The 15,031-nt window shown below is 40.9% G+C and overlaps 1 long non-coding RNA gene across 2 annotated transcripts in view; it reads left to right on the forward strand.

The window, feature by feature from the left end:
* The window catches only part of LOC102477675 (uncharacterized), a 363,527-nt gene that overhangs the window by 331,912 nt on the left and 16,584 nt on the right, over positions 1–15,031 (forward strand). For both annotated transcript variants that reach the window (XR_003549152.1, XR_003549153.1), the window contains exon 3: positions 8,581–8,657. This is a non-coding gene — a long non-coding RNA (uncharacterized LOC102477675). The remainder of the gene's footprint in view (positions 1–8,580; positions 8,658–15,031) is intronic.

The following is a 15,031-nucleotide window of genomic DNA, read 5'->3' on the forward strand; positions in this document are numbered from 1 at the left end:
TTCTATTTTGTGTTCTAAGTGTAATAAATATTTGATTATTTTGGATAAAATAATATGATACATAAAAAACACACTTTTTTGAAATTTTGCATTTTTATTTTTCATAAAAATACATTTTCTTTTTTATATTTTATATGTTATTAAGTTTTTTTATCCTATCATTTACTTTTGTTTTCTTTAGAGGTTTTTGCCTTAGGGCTTGTGTGCTCATTGGGGGGAGAGAGAGAGACAGACAGACAGACAGACACACAGCTGAGAGGGAAAGTGAGAAATTATCCCCTGGGGATGGGCACGCCACAATCCCTTCTCCTCCTGGGATCTTGGACATGCATGCACATGCAGCTGGCATGATTTTCAAGTCACCAGATCTTGGACTCAAACTACAGTTGGCCATATGGGAGTCCAGCAATATAACTGCTACTCCATCTGCTGGTCCCTTAACTTTTATTTTTAATTCTATACAATATTACTGTCAAAAACACAACTTTTAAACCTAGCTGTGTGTACAGGTAAGATGTTGCTTCCCTGAAGCAGAGGCCAGATGAGAGATCCATGTTCTATTTCTGGCCTACTCTAAAAGTCAGATGCAGTGGTGCACGCCTTGGGATCCCAGCAACTCTGGAGGCTGAGGCAGGAAGATTCCCATACAGTAAGACTGTCTTAAAAAAAAAAAGTTTAAAAGAAACCTCAAGACTTAGAAGAATCTATAATTATTCATAGTTGCACATTTTACTAGAATAAAAGCAGATAATATGGTGTTATATATTTTGCTTTATAGAATTTATGTGTCTCTCATTGTTCCGAACTCACCAGGACATCAGTACAGAATTGACACACGCAATTGTGATTGGTCCCATTATCTTGGCTATTTTGCTAACTTTCAATAGTAACCAAATATTAGACTTACATGTATTTTTCAGTGCTGTCATATGAGGTATATTTGTCAGTGTAGAAAGATGGACAGGATATACTAGCAATTTGTAGCCTACTTTTTACCTTCTAAATTCTTAGAATATGGTTATGTCGTCTTTCTGTCCCAATTGACCTATAACATAACAGCATGTGACTACCAGCTTTGTGCTGTCTCTGTGCATCTGCCAAAGAACTGAGAGCCCACCAGGACAGAGTTTGTGCCTTTTGATTTGCAACCACATGGTCTGACACAGCAGCCAGCACAGCATGATGCTCTACATATGTGTGGAATGAAGCTACAACCTCTGGCATCGTTGTATGGTTTACTTACTCTTCCGCAGCAAGCATCAGCCACAGTAGGCTTGTCACATGCTTTCGGATCATCCCATGTGTTCTGTGGGATTTTTCAGGCTTTGGAGCTGACAGAGAGTGTTAAGACCAATTATGGATCTATACCTTGAGCCACACAAATCCCCCAGCTTCTATTTTCTTCTTCAGGTGATTGACAGTAAGCAGCCTTGCATTGAAATGATCAAATATACAACATAAAGCCATGTTGAGTTGTGACAAAATGACCAGTCAAATAGAGGAGACACAGACAGAGGAAAGGGATTTTCCTGGATTTCAAACTAGGACTTCAAACCGATTCTCAGAGATTCATTGTCCTTGGCCAAAAACAGAAAAGCAGAGATTCATTGTCCTTGGCCAAAAACAGAAGAGAAAATCCATCCTACTTCATTCTACATACCTCTTGGAGTTGCAAAGAGAGTCTGAAGACAGCTAAAAGCAGTGTCATTGATGATTGGAGAACATAAACATTTTAAAAGTGCTTTATCATCACTGGTACTTCCTTACTTCGATTCTACTTTCATTCATATATGGCCAAAGGCTGGCAGCATACTTAACTACTTGGCCTTCCTAGGGGAACCATGGCACAGAGCACGGCAGCACAGTTTTAACAAGGCACATGCCCCAGAAGTTGACTGGTTTATGGAAGGTGGTTAGGAAAGCTTCATTTTTGTGAAGGCATTGAGAGTCTCCGTGAGCCAAGGGGGCAGAGTTTATCCAAAGGGTCTCTAAATAGGGAAAAAAAAAAAAAAAGTTCAGAGCATCCCTTGGGGTCATGCTGGGCCTGGGCAGATAATGTTGGCATAGCCTTGGGTGCTCAGGAAAATGCAGCAAAAGCTGATGGGAAGGCACAGGATGCTTGGGTGCCTTGTAGGACCTTGAGGGATACCTTGATGGGTGGCTTAGATTGAAAATATAAACAAGTTCATGGAGAATTTTACTACTGCTTTCTTTGTTCTTCCATATCTGTTATTCCATCTTCTTCTCTGGCCCTGTGCCAACAGCCACAGTTCTTTGATTTCCTGCCCCTGGCTGAGTTTGCCCAGCTGGACAGAACGGTAGATGAGAAGTGGCAGGACAAGAGGTCAGTCAGCCTTGGTAAATGTCATTTGAGATCATTTTGGTCCAGAGCAATGGAGGGAAGGAGGAGGGAACTGGTGTGGAGCCTAGGGGAGGTGAGAAGAGGGATACAGCCCATTTCACACCCATTCCTCTGGGGGTGACCACTGCACTAATTGGTAACCAGCAGTTCTCTCTGTGACACAGAGCTTTTCTTTGTGTTTCTCTGTCCTATCTGTTAGTATTTGTGCCATTTCTTGGGTACTAGAGCTTACTTGTGAATGCAAAGATGAAATTTATATTTGTGCATTGTAAATATTATAACTTTAGAATCAGATACATAAAATATGAGAAGTGTATTTATAATGAGGCTTGTGTATTACCATACGAGTTTCAACTAGGAATATAGGTTTAAGCATTATCATCATGAAGAAAAAATAAATTTTATTTTTCCTTATTTACAGTACACAGTTCATTGTGGTTTTTTGTTTTTAGAGAGAAATATAAAGAATCCATGCTGAAAATGTGTAATTAATTTAGATATGTTTACCTCTGGAGACATTTCTTGGACAAAGACAAAAATGAAGCTGTTGAATATTGGAGGACTGTTACTTAAATCCGGGTTAACTAAATACGAAGTTGAATAAATATTTTCATGTTTGCTTATACCACATAGACTCTATTCATATATATTTCTAAAATGCTTTTATGGATTTGGCTGATCTGATTGGTCAAGTGACTACAAGAGCAGCCTACAGTCTCCTACAGTAGGGACTAAAACCTGCTTTACCCTGAAGGTTGGTATTTTGACCTCTGTAGGTTTGCTCTGGTCCAAGAGACCAACCACCATGACTTTACACATACATGTACACCCAGAAACTGCCTCTGGGCAGACATTTTCACTGCTTCTAATCCTGTCAAAGAAACAAAGGCTCTTGCCAAAATTAGTAAATGCCAAGAAATGAAAGAATAAAGTCAATTAGGACTGAGGCTTCACATCCTATCAGTCCCTATCTCTTACTCATTTACTTCCTCAGACTTTTTCCTTAGGTCCCTTTCACTGGACACAGAGAGACTGCTTGTTTGCAAGGAGGTATAAAACAAAACAAAACAAACACACAAACCAAAACACCCCCAAATAACACATCTAGCAAGCCAATTTAGCTTCATTGTTTTTTATCTGTTTCCTAAAGATCGAATAAGAATATGGTTCTGCAAAACTCACTTGATTCTAGGTTTATAGAGAAAAAAGAACACAAGCACACTCTTCCCTCACAATTCTGCCATCACAGCCACTGCTCTTTGTGAGCATCAGCTGTTCCTGGGTGACGGTGGGTATATCCTCCTCAGAGGTTCAGGAATGCGTGAGGAGACACCCCTTGTAGCTTGACATATTTCGGATGGTGGCTGAGTGTCTATCCTCAGCTTGCTTTTCTGCTCCATCCTCACCATTTTCATGCCATTGCTGGGCAGGAAGTGTTTAGCTGGAAGGTTACAGTCATAACATCACATTTTATGTCCCCTTGCGTTACTACTTTGGCAAGGAGAAACATGGTCCTTTCATTTTATTATACCTAAATGCATTTTCTTAACAGCTTATTCTTGATTCTAGTTTTATAGAGAAAAAAGAACACAAGCCCCCTCTTTCCTCACAATTCTGCCATCACAGCCACTGCTCTTTGTGAGCATCAGCTGTTCCTGGGTGACGGTGGGTATATCCTCCTCAGAGGTTCAGGAATGCGTGAGGAGACACCCCTTGTACCTTGACATATTTTGGATGGTGGCTGAGTGTCTATCCTCAGCTTGCTTTTCTGCTCCATCCTCACCATTTTCATGCCATTGCTGGGCAGGAAGTGTTTAGCTGGAAGGTTACAGTCATAACATCACATTTTATGTCCCCTTGCGTTACTACTTTGGCAAGGAGAAACATGGTCCTTTCATTTTATTATACCTAAATGCGTTTTCTTAACAGCTTATTTTCTTGAGCGTCTTAATAATTCTTCCAATGGTGGTAACACATTCCTGATGATGGTAGAAATTGCAGCAAGTGGAACACAAGTAAAGACATCCCTCTTTTTTTCCCCTATTTTGGTTAATATCAAATCGAGGTTGTAATCCTAAAAGGAAGAGAGCAAATATTTTCTAGCTTGGAATCCATCAAAGCATTTCTAAAAGCATCAGAGTGTAACTGGCTCATTGCGTCTATGAACCCACATGGGCAATTGGCCCCAGATCTTGTAGAGACATAAGCCTCTTTGCAGCCTGCTTTCTGCACGAAGCTCAGCATGGTTTGGTAGGAGTGCAAGTAAGCCTTATTTAAAAGGAAAACCTCAGGACAAAACCTCCTTTACCCATAAGAACACACCCCTTGGATGGCTTACCCAGTGGCCACTGAGGCAGGTACCATAAATACCACTTGGAGAGGTACCACTTGGAGAGCTGGGTGGAACTGGCTTCTCTTTGCTTGGACAAACACAAATTTTGAAGGTCAATAAGCCTGCACAGGACTTGGTCTGAGAGCTATGACTCTTTCTTCCCTGTTAGTTAAATAAATCTCTCACTGATGATTTCCCCCCATACTGGTAAGCATCTAGGTCTCAACCTATCCCACCTGGGGCCAGCATCTATAGTCTCTGACTGAATATGGCACCATAGCTAGACACAGAGGGTCCATGAGAACCTGGATCCCAGGACACAGAGAGAATTCTGTGGCCAATGCCTTCCAATTAGAAGAATCACTGTGTGTGGGCAGCTGTGCTGTCCATCAGTGGGACTGGGGCCTCAAGGCACCTGGACCCAGTGCTCAGTCTCTCAAAAGGGAGACCAAACAAGGCTGAGGAATTCTCAAGGCAGGGCTCCATAAAGAATTGAATGTTCAATATTTCAGGAAAACAAAACAAAACAAACAATAGCTTCTAGAGACAAAATCAGAGCTTCTGTCTTATGTGGTAGTGTTTTGATGTTTGATTTTGTTTTTGTTTTCCCTTCAATTGCACTTGAGACTGGGGGCTGAATATTGTAAGCTCTTGCAGAGCTGAGGGCTTCTAAAAGTCATCATTTATTACAAGTGTGACTTTATACAAGTTGCGACTCTCTGGGTTTCTTAAGAGAAAGTCTTGGGAACCAGCAGTTAGCGTAATAGCTATGTCGCTGGACTCCCACGTAGTCGACCGCGGTTCGCGTCCCGGACCCGGTGGCTTAAAACTCATGCTGGGCACGTGTGCGTGCGTGCCCAAGATCCAGAGAGGAGAATGGAGGAGAAGGGATTGCGGTGTGACCATCCCCCCTGGAGGGTGATTTCTCGCTTTCTGTCTCTATGTCTCTCTGTCTGTCTGTCTGGCGAGCACACGTGCCCTATAGCAAAAACATCTCCAAAAAAAAAGAAAAGAAAAGAAAAGAAAAAATAAAAAGAGAAAGTCTTGACATTACTTACTGTCTTTTTAGTGTGGCCACCTGAGGCCACCTTTGTGGGAGTGTGCTTTCTAGATGTCATTAGAGAATGAGGTTTATTACTGAGTATGGGGACAAGGGCCTAAAAGACATTCTCCTCAACATTGACCTTAGAATATTAAGGCCAGCTGAGGTCTCCCAGCCCAGTGGTGACCTGGCACTGGTGGAAGCCCAGGTGCCCAGGGAAAAATCTGGCACTTCATCTACCTCTGTCCAACAGGACTGAGTGGCAACAGGCTCCTGCACTGAAGCAATGACTCATGCTGGTCTTTTCCTTCCCTACTGTGAACAAGGAAGGCGATATCATCCCTGCATCTTTCCAGGCATTTCTCTGTGAATAAGAAACCTACCTGCACCTAAAACCTTGAGTAGACATACTGTCCTCCTCACCTGGGGATCATTGCAGCACTTTCTGCTTCCCTTCTTTTTGGCTGTGACCATCACAAGCCCCCCTAAATAGCACACATTCACTTCTTATTGATCACAAGTGGTTCTATCTTTTTCTATTCATTTGAAAAATACTAAATAATAATTAGACTCGAAAAAAATCAGCACAATCAGATTTGTTTCCATATGACACATATTTAGGACACAGATAAATGCAGTGAAGGGAAAAGATGTTTTCATAATCAGGAGCTTGATGTATGTAGGCCAACTTTGCGGACTCTTTGAAGGGTGACCCTGTCCACCAGTCCTCAGGGCAGGACAAATCATTTCAGACTGGGTATATATATTTCTAATGATAGGTGGAATAAATTACTAAGAACTGAGTAGCTTAACACAACAGAAGTTTATCTTCCCCAAAGTTTTGAAGCTAGAAGTTTAAAGTCAAGGTGGACAAAAAAATGTCCTCTCTCCAAAGGTTCTAGGGCAAAATCCTTCTGCTCTTTCAGCTCTTGGTGGTGGCATGAATTCTTGGCATTCCTTGTCTTATGGATGCTTCACTCAGATCTCTGCTGTCATTATCATGTGGCCTTTTCTTTCTGTATGTGTCCTCTGTTCTTCTTCTTTTGAAAAAGTTTATATATTTATTTTTTCCATGAGCAAGAAAGTCAGAGACAGAGAAAAAAACGTAGCACCACAAACAGGGTCCCAATATCATAGTCTATCCCCAGCCTCAGCCAGCTGTGGATAATTTACTTACCCAGTGTATCCAGGAAGATTTTTGGATGTGAACCCACAATTCTCCCACGTGGGTTAGCCTTGCAGAAGTGTCACATTTTTACCACTGTGCCACCATCTGGCCCCCTCCTTTCTTCTCATAGGTATACCAATTATTAGAATTATGGCCCATCTTAATCCCACATGGCTCCATTTTACAATTACATCTGTGATGACACTATTCCTAAATGAAGCAAATTCTGAGGTCTGGATATGCATGAATTTTGGGGGCATACTCTTCATCCTAACACATGAGATAATTGATAAAAACAAGCCCCTTAAGGTTTATAGGTAACTGGCTTTGATCATCACTCTCCTACAGCCGCTCGGATACACTGTTTTGGACCAATTTTATTATACTTACAGCCATCTACCAAGTTATAATCAGCTGACAAATTAATATCGTGCATGACTAAATGGAGAGATAGGATATTCTTCTTTAACAGTAAAACAACAGTCACTGATTTCTAATTCCATGGAAACCATATTCAAATTTGAATGTGTTATAAGCATAGCTCACTTTAACTGTGTGGGGATCACTGTGCAGGACACTACACAGTGTCTGGTGCATATCCATTCAGCTGAAAAATCAATCCCCCTACTCATTTACAGACTACCATCATGGCTTATTCCAGTGTGCATCTCCTGGACTCTTGTGTTCTCTGTCACATTAAAGTGACATTTCAGTATGAGCTGGGTATAGTCAGGGAACAGCATCTGTTCCCAGAATTTAAGATAAGAATCAGGAAGATAGAAGCTATTGCAGGGCTGATTCACACTGATGGTATCTTTCCTTTCTAAACATTTTCCTAAGTGATTACATTTAAGCTCTGGGTCAGTGAACACTTAGTAAATGATTCTTGGACTGCAGAAGGGTAGAGGCGAGAAAGGAAAGTTTAACCATGAATTACAGTCTATGTGGTCACTCTTGTGACATGGCTAGAGAGAAACTTCCCTAAGACATCAGTCCTTAGGGCAAACCAGAGAAAGCCTGGTGGCAGGGAGGGTCCCCAAGCCATCCATGGCAATAGAACTAACATCTTTCAAATGCCATTTGTGACAGGCTCCATATAAGCAACTTTAGGCTAGGCCTGTGTGGCCCCAGAGCCATTTTTTCCTGGTATATTATACCATATCAAGCCTGCTGTCTGGGCAGAACTGAAGTAAAGTTAGCCCCAGATTCAGTGACAGTCATAGAAATATGAAGTCTGAGCCCAAGAAGTTTGAGGTAATGCCTGGAGCTAGTGAGGAAGGAGAAGGAACTCAAGAATTTTTCTGGCATAGAGAGAGAGTCAGATAGGGATCATTGGCAGCCCCCAAAACCAAGCAGCTCTTCCTCTGCAGGATTTATGGGACTCGTTCTAGAGACCTGGATTCACTGGTGGGAAATGTACTCCTGGGAAAGCTAAGGAGTGTTTTCAGAAAGTAGAGGTTAGGTAGAACCTAGGAAAAGTCAGCCTCACCTCCCAAATAAGCACAATGTTTTTGGTGGGAGGTGTTCCCAAGTCCTAGAACTCTGATGCAGGGAAGGGGTTGGGATTCTGCTTCTCTCCTGGGAGAGGGGAGATGGCAGGAACACAATGGGACAACTTCCTGACAATATCTGGACCATAAAACCTACAATTATAAGTTTTCTTGTTATTTTATCAGATCAACTGGAGTAATGGGAATGCTGAGATGGAACCTAAGAGCTAATCCTATGAAGGAAGCAAGGACATAGCAGCAAGGTGAGCCTGTCCCACCTCCCTTCCCCCGAGGTGGCAAGAGTGGCATCAGAGAGAAAAGGTCTGTCCCTGAAGCAATCCTCAGTTGGACCATCCAGTAGTAAGGTCAAGGATAGTCCAAAATCCCAGACTACCAGGCCTAAGGTCTGTAAGGGTGGTGGACAAATGTGAAAGGCTAAGTTAGCCTTCTCCCCACAGCCTTTGTTCCTGGGGCTGGTATTCACATCACCAGGTAAACATAGCTTTTCCTGAGTGAGCAGTGAGCTTCATAGGCAAGGGTTACAGAATCACCTTTCAGTAAAATGCAGATTCCAGAGTATTGACCAATCAGAGAGAACTGCAGGGTAGGTTGGGATAGGGGTGAGAAATGACATCAGAAATCCAGGTGCTGGGACCAGCAGTTAGTGTAATGGCTATGTTGCTGAACTCCTATGTAGTCGACCACGGTTCAAGTCCTGGACCCAGTGGCTTAAACTCATGCTGAGCGCATGTGTGTGCGTGCCCAAGATCCTGAGAGGAGAATGGAGGAGAAGGGGAGAAGGGATTGGGGCATGGCCATCCCCCCTGGAGGTGATTTCTTGCTTTCTGTCTCTCTGTCTCTCTCTATCTTTTTGGTGAGCACACATGCCCTATAGCAACCCCTTCCCCCCCCCAAAAAAAGAAACCAGGTGCTGTGTTGCAATTAAGACCAGATGAAATCAGAAATTTTATATGACTTTCCACAGGTATTTAGAAAGAGGTGAAGAGTTCATTCTCTAAAACAGTAACATTATACCTGAATCTTTTAAAACATAAACTTCTGGTACCCAGTGGCTTGATAATCTTCTTCACATATGCATTAACTCAAAAGATTAGTTAGCTGAGCAAATATGTAGGAAGGAAACAGAGGTGGAGAGTTCAACTTCCTCCTCTCTGGATGAAAATTGAGACTCCTGGCTTTGTGATTGAGTGAAGATAGATTTGAATTCTTGCATCACAACCTGGAGTTGAGGTGGCAAGTATGTCATCTAATTTATCTTGTCTTTGGTTTCTTTATCTGTGAGATCTGAGTGAGCATAGCAGTATCTATCCTCATTGGCCTCTGGGTCATATTAATCTTGGTAGCATTAATGCCCAAATCCCATGAGCTCCAAGCTCCTATCTTCTCCTAGAGAATGCCCACTCCTCTCATTTTCACTTTACTCCCTCTTCTATGTCACCCAAAGGAGGTTATTAGTTCACTTCTGGTGATTCTGGTGGTCATTTGAAACTTCATTTACCATCCTCATGGGCGGGACTTCAAACTGAAATTGATCCTCCATGAGAAGAGCTGGAATTTGAGGCCAGTTTCACTGTTGTTACCATTGCCTTGAGCCAAGCGAGACTTTTCTCTGCCAGGTGGCCAGCATATTTGACCATTAGTGTTTCTTGTTTCCAGAAAGTTTTGTCAGTTTGCCTATTGGGCTCCACACTCACTGTATGGTTCAGTGGGTTAGCCAGCACCCTTTAATACATGCATGGATATGCATACAGGCACATATGGATACAGGCACATATCTACACATGTATGTGTGCATACAAGTCATCTAAGTAGCTGGTTGAAAAGAGTCTCAGCGTCAGCCTCAGGTCCTTTGGTTTCATGGCTGAGGGTTATATTATGGAGGTCCCATGATGATGCTCTGCTTAATTTCCTTCCAAACAGCTCCCACTAATGGAAAAGACTTTGGGTTCTCCAGAACTTATGTGTCTCAGGCCAGACCCCAGAGAGTGCAGAGGGCTGGATCGCATCTCAATGCAGCAAATTCTATTTTCCTCAGGGCACAGGACAAACTACTTTTGCTTTTCTCTTGGGGAAAAAAAAAGAGAAATTTGACAAGTTCTTTTTAATTTATTCTTTTAAGATAGAAGACTAATTATTTAGGACTCACTAACACTCTAACTTAGAACCTTCTGTCCTCTGTGAATCAGCCAAACAAAATTTTCAGTTTTATGGAAAAAGAATTAGCTTGTTCCCACAATATAGCAGAATAAGAAAAAAAAAATTTCCTTAATTTTGCATTTTAATGTAATCATATTTCAGACTTAAAATTGTTCATACTTTTCTTAAAATCCACCTGCATCTTTAGGTTAAGATGATTAAAAATCCTGCAAAGCATACTATCATACTGAGTATTTCTAGTTTTTTATTTATGGGGGATATGGATCCATCACTGGGTTGACATTATTGTCTTCCAGATTTAAGGATTTTTGTTTTCTTTTGAGCTGTTGATAGATTCAGCAATTTGTTAAATTAAAAAAAAAATTGTTTTTTTGAAATTGAAGCAAAAACTATTGTTCCTTCCTCTTCCAGATTTAAGGATTTTTGTTTTCTTTTGAGCTGTTGATAGATTCAGCAATTTGTTAAATTAAAAAAGAATTGTTTTTTTGAAATTGAAGCAAAAGTTATTTTTCCTTCCTGACCCTCCTGGAGTTGGAAAATATTTGTGAGCATTCTTTTTTTATTTCTTTTTTTGAAATAAGTTAGTTTAAAAGAGGGAATGGAGAGAGAAAGTAAGTTTTAGAAGAAATTTACAGTGCATTTGTTACTAGATTTAAGCTTTGTTCTTATCTGTTTTTTTTTTTTAATTTTTAGTATTTACCTATTGTTTGAACAAAATTAAACTTTTTTCTGTCTTGAAGTCTTGAGTAAAATTTTCTTAACATTTTAAAATTTGGTTTATTAAAGCTAAAACTGCTTTTCTTGAAATTAAAAAAAATACATAAAAACAAACAAAAAATAAAAACATACCTATTTAAAGACCTTAGTAAGTTATGTAGCCTCAGCTAGGTGCTACTTTATAATAAGTTCATTCTACTCACTAAGTTTTATGCCTAAAGTCAGACATGTTCATAAATATGTTTATATCAATTCTACTTACCATTGAAAGTATTTACCTTAAGACCTTTTGTGAATCAATAAAATGTGAACCAAACCAAACAAAAAACTTTTGTTAGCGGGTACAAGCACTCTCCAGAGAGAGGCAGAGAGAGAGGAAGCAAATGTGAGAAATCACCACTCATGGTACATGGTCACACTACAATCCCTTCTCACCCATCTCTTTTGGGATTTGGGGCACACACGGGCACATATGTCTTAGGGTTTTTTTCAAGCAACTGGGTTCAGGTTTGAACCATGCTTAGCCCTGTGAGATCCGGCTACCTTAACCACTAGGCCACTGGTTGGCCCTCAAGTTATTAAATTTCTATGGCAAAGACATATTTGACATAATGAAGGTTAAAACACAAATGGCAAGGCCAAATCACTGCAATTTTCCATCTGGGAATGTGGGCTATAATAGAAAAGTTTACTCATTCTAGAAAAATTTGATCAAGCGAATAATAACTCAGGAAGCAAGATATGCAATGTTGATGGAATATTTCCCAGACTTGTCAATAAGAAGAGTCAAAAGCAGTCTCTTCTGAATGGCTGGAGAATGATCCGGAGCCCATTTCTATCCCAGGCCTATGTCAATATGCTCAACATAGTTTTATGCTACTACTTTTTCCTGGCAGATATCATGAGTTGTCTAAATTAAGGAAAATGAGCCACACATGATCTATGACGTCACTTTTGCTGTTAGCATATGTGCATGCATTTGCATGTTCACACATACAAGTGTATATGTTTGTGTGCATATGCACACATGCATAGTGTGTGCACCCATGCCATACCTACATGTACACATGTACACGTGTACCTAGAGTGTGTGCATGCATGTTTTCCACTACTTCTTATACCTTTGATAATCGAATCAAAGATACTTTGGTTTCTCTCCACACTGCACTTGCTTTTTGGCACATGTGTACCTTTCCTGTATCCAGTTTCCAGCACCTCTCATATCTTTCACTAATAGCCTCCTTAAGGACTCACTGCTTATGCTTTGGTCTTAGCCAGCATCATCTCATGAGAATGAAAATTGTGTTTGTCTCTAAGGAACTAAGGTCTTTCAGTGACTTTCCTTGTACTGGAGACAAAGGCAGAATTCTCTAGCATACCCTTCCCTACTAATTCACCCCAAGTTGCCCCACACCACCTCACTAGCCCCACATCAATTTGCCCCACATCAATTTGCCCCACATCTCTAGCCACTCTCTCCTTAGTGCTGTCATTCCTTCTGTCTGGTACCCTTCTACTCCTCTGCTTTTCTTCCTGGTAAACTCCTACAATCCAACAGTTCTCGGATCAAAAACTGCTTCCTTCAGCAAGTATTCTTGTCACGGAATATTCCCTCAAAGTTATATATCTCACCGGTTCTTCTTCTTCTTTGGAGCCTGTTGGAGCTGTCACATACTTACTTGATGCCACCAATGGACTGTATACATATCAGGGGCTGGTTTGATTCATTGTGATCCAGCATCCAGAACATTGCTAGACTCAGTGGGTATTTGTTGAATGAATGAATATATGATCATATGCTGCATACAAACTTTTAAATTTTTATTATAATTTCTGGTTTACATATAATAATTGTACATTTTTATGGGGTTCAGTATGGTTTCTTAAGCATGCACACACTGTGTGATAATCAAATTGAAGATACTTTGGTCTCTTTCTAGATTGTATAATTCTTTCATCTTTTACTTTTTTGCTTTTTGCACAGAATTTACTTTGCTTTGGAATCTTTAAAGACAACCAGTCATTTCATATGACTCCCATTTTAAGTGACCCACTTCTCTGACTTCATGTCACACACAAGTTCTCTTTACTCCTTCCTTTGGCCAAGCCTCTCCAAAATCTGAACCTCTCCAAAAGCACTTAGAGTTGCTCTACTGTCATGTGGTGCCTTAGAACTTCAATTCTAATCTCTTTATGAGTCTTCCTAACTTGACATTTTTTAGACAGGATCCTGTTGAAAGTTAAGAAATGATTTAGGATGGAGTATATAGATGCCTAGAATAAAAACAGAAAAACAAACCTCAATAGGATTGATAGAGAACTTGCATGTTATCTAGCATAACAGTCAGAGGGTACTTTCATAACATTACATCTCCCTAAAAGAGCCACAACAAAACCATGGTATCATTGGTACTTAAGTGGAAAGATCAACAATAATGATAGTGAGAAGCTTATTTGTACAGACCCTTCAGAAAGCAGTGACCCACTCACCTGAGGGCAGCTTGGGAGAGAGGATTTGATGAAGAAGCAACGTAAAAAGGAAACCAGAGGACTAAGAGTGGAATCCTGGTGTTAGTGTGGCTGAGCTTCTCTGAGATGTGAGGGCCAAGAACCCTGGCTAGAAGCTAGAGGAGAGAGCAGAAGGACAATCCCCGTAAGTGGAGCAGCACATTTGGCTGAGGGGTGTGGCCAACTTAAGGTGACCATGCAGGGAATGAGGCAGTGGACTTGATACTCTGACCTCCCTCCTTTCCTCTCTTGGATTCTCAGCTGCCCCCACCCTTTTGGGTAAGGTCAGCTAGGGTTCAGAGACATCGGATTGTATCAAACTATACAGAGGGATAGGGAAAAATGGATAAACTGGAGAGTGGCTCTCACGGGGTGAGTGGAAAATAAGTGTCACAAACCTCACAAATATTTAGTTTTAAGTACCTTATTTTGTTCCACATTTTGTTCCATTTTTTTAATAAAAGAATTACTCATTTAATTTTATTTATTCATTCATTTATTTGATTTGACCAGAGATAAGCACACACAGAGAGAGGGAAAGTGAGAAAGCAAGCCACTAGGTCCAGTATTCGAAGCGTGGTCAGCCATGTGGGAGTGTCCAGCGCCTTAACCACCCCACAACCTGCTGGCCTCAGTTCCACATTTTTGAGACTAAAGTCTTTACTATCATTATAACACATGTCCAGATAATCTTTCTAGATCGTAAAACATATATTGCTCCTATTTATGGCTGCTTTTTCTGAAATCAGTTGCCTCTACCCTAAGGGCATTTATTCCTTTCAAAGTCACAAGATCCAGAGTTTGCTCAGGGACTTCATGACATCTTCTTGTGGGCCTATGGGGTCATGCCCTACTCCACAGCCAAATAATAAGTTACATAATAAATTTCTATGAGGAGACTTCTTCAAGTACAACCCAACTCACTTTGAGCACAGCGGTATTTTGGCCTTAGCTTCATCCCCATTTTCTATCATAGCACTATACAATTGTGCATGATTGCAGAGCACTTGGGCTATTAGCACCAAATTCCAGCTATCAGTAAAAAAACACTTGCCTGTCAGTTTTCTCTCTGCCTAGAGATAGAGAGATAGCACAAAAGAGTGGAGGAGGCAGAAGACTTCAAGCTGGTGTAACCAGGCTGCCGCTGATCACAACTCCAGAGTGCTTCGAATTAAAAACTGTTCTCTTTGGCCAGTGACTCTGGGTTTCAGCATTCAGAGTAGATTTTCCCAGC

The sequence above is a fragment of the Tupaia chinensis genome, unplaced genomic scaffold (assembly GCF_000334495.1).
Source record: "Tupaia chinensis unplaced genomic scaffold, TupChi_1.0 Scaffold000197_1, whole genome shotgun sequence".
Classification (NCBI taxonomy): domain Eukaryota; kingdom Metazoa; phylum Chordata; class Mammalia; order Scandentia; family Tupaiidae; genus Tupaia; species Tupaia belangeri.